Here is an 8,679-nt window from a genome sequence, read left to right as displayed (position 1 = left end):
TCAGAGAAGTGAATGAGTACCTTGGCCTTTGAGAGCAGGAGAAGCAGGAAGTTTTGTGCACACAGATTTCAATCACTTGTTCACCTTCTCTCCTTTTTTCTTTCCTTCATCCCACTTTCTCTCTGCCCTTCATTCTTCCTTCCTTCCTTCCTTCCTCCCTTCCTTCCTTCCTTCCTTTCCTCCTCCTCCTCCTCCCCCTCCTCCTCCCACCCCTTCAGTTTTCCCCCTACACCTGTACCTTAGACCAGGAATTTCAAATATCTCCACAAAATGCCTCTGACAGTTGAGAAAAGAACAAAATGGCTCAGACTCTAGTGCCCAACACAGATATGAGATTCCATTGCTGCCTCATATTTAACTTCTGAGATCCACGTGACCCTGGATTTTTATCATATATCCATATAAGTCAGTTCCAGTTCTTGACTGTAAATGAGATCCATTCTGGCTATTCAGACAGAACCATGGATTCTTCAGAAGATGGAGTATGCTGAACCCTCTGCGTATCAGAAACACAGCAAAACCACCTCTTCTGGGTCCGACCCAGAGACCACCAGTGGGACGGCCCTTGATTTTAGCACTCCAGCTCCACTACAACACAACTGCTTGCTTTGACCCCACTAAGGACCTGAAATAAAGATGTGTCTCCATGTGGAAATGGATGGCTCTGCTACATTGCCTCAGGCCAGTTGAAGTATTGAGTGATTATGTGTGTGTAGGGAACACCCTAGATTCAGCCATAATGTTGCTGCAACGGAAGCCTAAAAAGTAAATTCCAGCTTCTATATATGGATGCAGGACTCAGAAGATAGACTAGTTCTTGAAAAAAAGAGACTTTCAGAACACACCAAGTGGTTGGCAATGGGCCTAAGCTATCCATTATCTATCTGAACATTATTTTTTAGCCACCGGTTTGCAAAGGAAGTCAATGTTTTATAAACAGACTTCCTGTTCTCTCAAGCTTTATCTCCTTTGGGTAGTCCATGTACTCCCAGGAATGCAACTGTTCTCTCCCTAGACTCTGGTCATTCTTATAGCCTGGACCTGGGACTAATGAGTGACTCATCCTAAAAGGTGAGCAATTCCCACTTCTAGGAGATGAATTGTGTCCAGTACATTATTCATGTTTTTGTAGGAGCCCCAAGTCCTACTGTGAAGACCACATTCCAGGGTTTCTTGTGGTTGCTTTTTGTATCTTTCTTTCTCTGCACCATGGATGTAGATTCTATCTAGTAAAAGTGATTTGAATTCATGTACAACTTGGAATGTTGTTCACAGTGAAAGATTAGGCTATTCTTTTGTCCTGGTTAACAATTCCTATTAAAGGCTGGGGCAATGGCTCAGTCAGTAAAGTTCTTGTCCTGAAAGCCCTGAGCTTTGAGTCTCCAGACCCATGTAAAAAGCCAGGCATGGCGGTGTATGCTTGTAATCCCAATACTGGGGAAACAGAGACAGGCGGATCCTTGGGAGTCACACAGGAATGATGCCTGAAATCTACCTCTGACTTTAGCATCATGTGTATATATGTACATACATGTACACACATAAACACATATACACACATAAAATAGTCACAATTTCTGTCAGAAGTGAAACTCACCAGGAGGCAGTCTTGAGGGGCCCACACTCGCTTGGGACTTGGAGTTACTTTATTTATAGATGTCCTGAAGTTTCATCCTTTCAATGAGCAGAAGGCCCCAAGGCTATAATTGAATATTCTAGAAAAACAACACATGACTCAAATTTCCCTGTGGCTGAAGGTGGTGGGATCATTAACCATGGAGGTTAATGCCTCTCTGGGAAATGCAAAGTGACATTCACCCAGAAACATGGCTCTGTCATTGTTTGGAATGATTCTCCTGCAAATTCTCTCCAGGGAGTGGATTTGCAAGCCACTGGACAGATTTCAAATATGTACATACTGAATGAGAGATCCTTTATGAAGTGGAACTCATATAGGAGGCTTGAGGTTGGTAAATTATACCACTGCAATTTTTCTTCTGTAGTTAGAATCATAGCTTTGCTGTTGAAGAGGTAATCAGGGTCCTGTTCAGGGAGTATAAAGTCACTCAACTTCCTGAGGCTCATATTTCCTGCTTAAAGAGAGGCCCCATCTCTTGACATCTGATTTCACATCCTTAAACGAGGCCTTTCTGCTACTGAGACCAGCTATATTCCATATTAATGGTGTGACTCTCCATTTCTCTCCATCCTGCTCAGACCAGTAGGCTAGATTTCCCAAGCTTGCTTTAGGCACACCCTTAGAGTCACTAATAATATTTGTACTTCTCTGAGAATAATCAGTGTCTTGGACAAGGCAGCGGATGGACACTCAAGGAGGTGCCTCTTGCTCATGCTGAATGCACAAGGACATGGGTCCATATATCTACATATAAATTTGAAATATGACTTGCTTATCCCTACAACGCATGGGGCAGAGTTACAAAGATTGGATACAGCTGGCAGTGATAAGCCTCTGGTTCTACCTGCTGTCATATACATCAGCTCTTCTCAACTATCCCTCCTGTATACCTAAGTATTCCTAGGGATATGCCAAGTATTCTCAAGCAACCCCTTGTCATTTCTATTTTGTGCCTCATTATTTCTTCTCTGTCTCTATCAAAAGTAACTTCCTAGGCCCATGGTTCTTCAGCTAGTGGAAGAATGCTGACACCCAAGACTCCTACATATTTAAGGTCTTTGCTGAGTTTCATATTCTAGAATTCTTGGCTACTCAAGTTTTTCTCACATCCTGTCTTCAACTAAAACACTCACAATAAGAACAATATGGGGTTGGTCTCTATATGAATGCAACTATGATAACAACCACATTGGATCCACAATCATTCCATCATTTTTTGCACATCAGATAGATGGCTTCTTGTCAGGTCCAACATCTTTGTTGAAATTTTCTTTTTTGATGAGGTTTCAGTCCTATTCCACTGCCACATTGCTAAGTGATCTTGGGCAAAATATTTAATTTCTCTTTGTTTCAACATACTGACGTATAAATTATGTGCTAGATAGCAGCTATGTTTTCTCCTGTTCTAGGACTTGACCCTTTGGAAGCAAAGCACATTGTCATCCAGCACAGAAGAAGGCATTCACTACTGCTGTGTCAAGGGCTGGAAAGAGGAAAATAACAATTTATAAATAAAAGATTGTTGGTTTTTTTCCTCTTTCTAACAAGTAATGGGTCTCTCTGACCATCAGTCTTTTTAGCATCCTCCAGCAACTTCCCATCATACTTTGTAGAAAGTTCAAGATGCAGTGGCATCCTACTCTTGTGACATTACCTCACACTTACTTAATATGTTCTTCTTTCTGTCTCTGGAATGGGCTGAGCCCCATTATCTCAAGGTTGTTTTGTTTTGTTTTGTCTTACCAGGGATTCTCATCTCCAAGGCAACCTCTGATTGTTCCTTTCCCTTTGTGTATATCCTCAGGATGCCTTGTGTGCTATTCTCCCCACTTTTATCTACTGTGTTCTATTATAGCTCATGGGTGAAATCTATTGTCTATAGATTCTTTTGTGCTGCAAGAGCAGGCTGAGTATTATGTATGATGCATATGGAACAGAGACTACACAGTCTACAAGTCATCATCTGGCTCATACAGGTAAAGATTTTTAACTCCCTTATCCCATAGCATCATTTACATTACTCACACTAGTACTTTAAATGTTAAACCAAACTACTTCCCACTTCATTTGCTTTTAACTTTTTTCTCCTGACTGAAATGTAAATGTCACCAAGTTGAGGGACTCATCTGTTTTGATCTGGGTGGTTTTATTAGCCTGACATAAAGCCAATAAATAAAGGTAGACCAGATGGACCAGGCCTATTTCCTTTTGCTCAACAGAAGCAACAAAAGGTTTAGCATTCATCATAAAATAAATCCCTCCACCTCCTGACTTTTACAACAGTTCCATGATCCACTGCCAAGCTCTTCTCTGCTTCTGCCTTTAACTCTCATTATGTTAATCTTTTTCTGTGTGCTGACACTCCTGACTGCCAGTACCTTCTTGTCTTTCACAGTGCCAACTATCTGGCCCAACCCTTGGCCCTCAGTAAAACTTACAGCCCTCAAGGGAGAAACTGATTGCTAGGATGCCAATCAAGGGCAATTCTGCCTAGCTTTTAGATATTTATAAGGAACTCTAAATTGTAATGAACTCAGACAAAAATTTCAGGGAGTTTTACAGTTAGACCTCTCTTTGGGTGGGGGTTTATTTCAAAAGAATAAATCTAGTTTCTCGTGGAATAGACCTTAAGGTGCAGAAGTTTTAATCTATAACATCCAGATATGAGTCATAGAGGAGCTCTTGTAGCCACCTTGGCAGATCTCAATGTCACACATTTAAGTATGAGGGAAATGTGTCTAAAGTGTAGAAGGTTAAATTTCTATAGCTTCCTTTATTAGAGTGTCAATCTCTTCATCTGTTCAAGGAGAAACCAGGTTGGACCCTGGATTTGCTGTCTGTCTTACTAGGAGTGGAAATGGAGTCAATACTTACACTATACCTTCATAATTTTTCACTTCAATAAACTGTTAGAATATTGTGCTGGTTTCAACTTGACACAAACCAAACTAAAGGACTGCATATGTGAAATTGATACATAGGAAGGTCTGTGGAGTGTTGTCTTTATTACTGTTCGATGCATGAGGGCCCAGCTTTGCATAGCATTGCCCCTGGACAGGTGATCCCAGTTATATATGAAAGCAGGCCAAGCAAACCATGAGGAGCAACCCAGCAAGCAGCACTCCTCCACAGCCTCTGCTTCAGTTTCTACCCTTCAAACTGGACTATAGACTATAAGCTGAAATAAACCTTTTCCTTCCAAATTGCTTTTGGTCATGGTGTTTATCACAATAGAAAGCAAATAGAACAAGCATCACATTCTATTTCATAATGTTTTTAAGAAGTAGTTTTTATTAAGAGGTGCAGCTATTGCAACCTCACCTTTATAATGTTGAAGTCAACATCCTGGTCTGTATCCATCTTCCGTACACTTGTACCTGTGCTGACATTCCTAGTAATCTAGTAAGATGGATAGCAAACTCGGGGCCCAAGCTGGTTTCTTCCTAAACAGATGAAGAACTTGACACTCTAGTAAAGGAAGCTTTAGAAATGTAACCTTCCACCCTTTAGATGTACTTCACTCACACTTTCTTTGGAAGATCAACTTCTCTTCAGTGGAATGAGAAATGCACTGAGTGGTCTTTATTTGCCCCTCCCACTCTACCTTTCACTTAAGCCACGCTGCTCAAAGCTGCTATCCCTTGCCTGCCTCTCTTACCTTCTAGCTTCTGGTAGGGTTTGGCTGGTGATAGACAAGGAAACAAGTTGGAGGATATCATGAGAGTAAGGTCAGAGTGTTCATTTCCCCAATGCCCTCCCTGCCAGGCCTCGACTTGGCAGTCTCCATTTTCCTTGACAAAGACAGGTTGTGTTCTCCAGCTGAAGGTGTTCTGGTTTCTTGGAGTACCTCCATTCTCTTGTCCTTTCAGCCTCAGGATGGTTATGGCTAATTCAGCTACCATTTCCACAGTGTTTTACTATTCCAGTTACATTTTTATCCATGTGACTTATTAAACTCTCTTTAATTCTTCATGTCAATGTTATTATTTGTCTTCATTCATGACCCAAACAACAAATGGTACCAGAAACTGAGAAAGCATTCTAAAACTGGGATTCTAGGCTTGGGCTCTCCCCATGTTTACTTAGCTCACATGGATGATCATGTGTGCAGTACTGGTTGTTATGGTTTATAACGGCCTCATGATTATGAAATCACTAGTTGTGGCAAGGAATGGAATGGAAAGCACACACAAAAAGTACAAACTTTGTAGTCAGTGGCCTTGGCTGGCTCTTTAGTCACTCTAGTGACAATGGTGAAACAGTGACAGAAGCTGTAATGACCTGGCTACCTACCGTAACGAGTACATATAGCACGAAGAGCAAATGGAAGTGTTGCATGTCCAGCCAAGATCACAAGTAGAGAATCAGAAAGCCTCTGAGGTCTTCAAGACAGGGTCTGGGTAAGTGGCTCAAGGTCACTTGTTCCTCCTACCTGAAGGCTTCCTTAGAGTTTATGATGGTTAGTTTAAGAAAAAAATGACACTACAAGTCAATTTATAGTTTGTTCTACAGAATATTCTGTAATCAAATGGGAATGCTGTTCTTTTTCTGCAACTTTGCTCAGTAGTGACCCTAAACAGATAGTGGGATGGCCACTATCTCCAAGTGGGTAGAGCTTTTCAAAGCTTTGAATAAGAACCACTGAAAAACTGGTGACAAGGGAGTCTGGAGAGTAATATAGGGATAGAGTTTTGGACCTAGGCATTGAGTCTGAAGATATTGAGATGATGATATTTATCTCTGAGTCTGTAATTATCCTGACACAAATACATTCACAGATATTCTAAAAGACACTTGTGTCTCTCAATCAGATATATCAGACTACTGAAACAATAGACCTCCCCAAACTGGGAATTTCCACAGAAGTCTCATGCTTGGAGAAGGGTAATCTCCAGAAAGAAATTTCACACAGTACTGACAATTAGTCATACCACCTTATAGGGTAAGACAGAAGCCCAGAAATGATGGGTTAGTGGTAGTGTGGGACCTCATATTGACTTGGACTGCTGAAGTATTCATATCTTTGGCCTTTTTTAGACTTGGTGTGGGATGTCTTTTTTGTCCGTCTTCCCAATGTAGTCACATTGGGAATCTCCTTTTTCTGTTTTCCATTGTAGTGAGAATTTTGGTTTCTTTTAAAATACAGAAATGTTATGTGAATATGTTATGGTTTTAATCCCGGGTGTGGGATATGGGACTGCTTCAGATTGTTCAAAGCAGCTGACTATGATTTGCCTTGTGCTCTGGTAGGGGCATGATTTTGCCAGCTGAAGATAGTTTACATTTGGAATTCTAAGGATTCTTCAGAGGGTATGTAAATGCCAGAGCCCTAAGAGAGGTGGAAATTGCTGCTGCCACACTTGTTGCTGTTGGTCCTGCTGATGCTGCTGGTGCTGATGCTGTTGGTACTGATGCTGTTGGTGCTGATGCTTCTGGTAACTGCTTGTTGTTTGCTGTTTGGTGGTTGCTGGTTGGCGATATCTTGTCAATGTAGACCAAACTTTCCCAAGGAACTCAGCTCCCTTAATCTGCAGGAAGTAGTCTAATGAGATTGCCACCCCATTTTCTCTCTAACCTTCTTTCTCTCCTACCTAGCATTGTGGGTTGGAAAAGATAGGGGTGGTATAGGAAGGTAGGACAAAGAATCCAGTAAAGTAGCCAAAAGTCTGGTTACATTCTATTTTAAATGTGGTCCTTTCAACTGGCTATGGAGGCCAGGTGGCCAGACTTTACTTGGGGCACAGTCTGTGATCCCCCAAGTCTGATAACAAGGGCACTTGCTACAGATAAAGGGCCAATCAGATGGGCAGGCTTATCTGTCTGAGTGATATTGGTCTCTCTTTTTAGTACATATGCCACTGAAGTGAACAATGTACAGGTCTTTTTCAGTTAACCTTGTACGTGATCTCTGTATGGTTACAGAAACAAGGATAAAGTGTGTACATGTGTTCAATAAAGATGGCGCCCCCTCACCAAGACTGAACTGACCATCACCATTACCAAGACTGTCCTGGAAAAAAGCCAACATAAACCTCTAATGGAGGATCATTCCTTAAAAGACCTTCAACTCTCTGATGCAGTATGCTTACCATGGTCCTTTCCTGCTATGGAAAAGGAAAGGTTTGTCCTTACAGGAAAAGATGCCTATTTTGTTCATTGAATCGCTTACCTTACAACGCTCCAATCAATACTATCATTTGGGACTCTATGGACAATATTATCTAGTCTCCTGCTGTTTTATGCACCACTGGCTGTAATTTGTCATTTTGTAACAACAGCAGGAGCATGGCATGGGGCTCAAGGCTAAAGAATTTTCTAGTATGCTCTCTCATTCAAAAGGAGCTGTCTGGAAGCACGGTGGTGTAACCAATATCCCCAAACTTAGAATTTTAACACAACAAACAGGGCCAATCAGATGGGCAGGCTTATCTGTCTGAGTGATATTGGTCTCTCTTTTTAGTACATATTTGCAGGTTTCTGTGGGCCAGAAATCTGAACATGGCTCAGCTGAGAACTTTTGCTTCAAGGTCTCTAGCTGGCATTGGCCAAGGCTACAAACATCTCAAGACTTGTCTCCCAGGAATAACTACTCCCACTCATATGGCTATTGGCAGAAGATGACAGCTTTTTGCCATGCAGATCTCCCCTGAGAGCAACTCACAACAAAGCAGCCGGGTTCTCTGAGAGCAAGCAAACAAAAGAGTGAAAGAAAACAAAGAAGACACAACTTTTCTTCAGCCTAGTCTCAGACAGAGACATTGCCTCATTGTGCCATGTGCTATTCATTAGCTGCAAGGCAGTAGGTCTAGCGCATATTCAAGGGGAAAGAATACATAGAACCATGAATGCCTGGAGGCAGGGTCGTTGGGAGCTATTATAACTCCAGAAACAACAGTAAGATGATCTACTGAAGCATCAGGTTAGCTAGAAGGCAGCAGCCTGTGAGGGCAGAGTGCTATTCAGGAGCATGCAGAATATGGCTAGAAGTACTGAGTCCACCACGCAGAGAAGGAATAGTTCTGGAAAAATGAGTAGAGGTA

Source organism: Rattus norvegicus, chromosome 3 (genome assembly GCF_021556685.1).
Source record: "Rattus norvegicus strain SHRSP/BbbUtx chromosome 3, alternate assembly SHRSP_T2T, whole genome shotgun sequence".
Lineage (NCBI taxonomy): Eukaryota > Metazoa > Chordata > Mammalia > Rodentia > Muridae > Rattus > Rattus norvegicus.
This window is presented reverse-complemented; position numbering follows the sequence as displayed.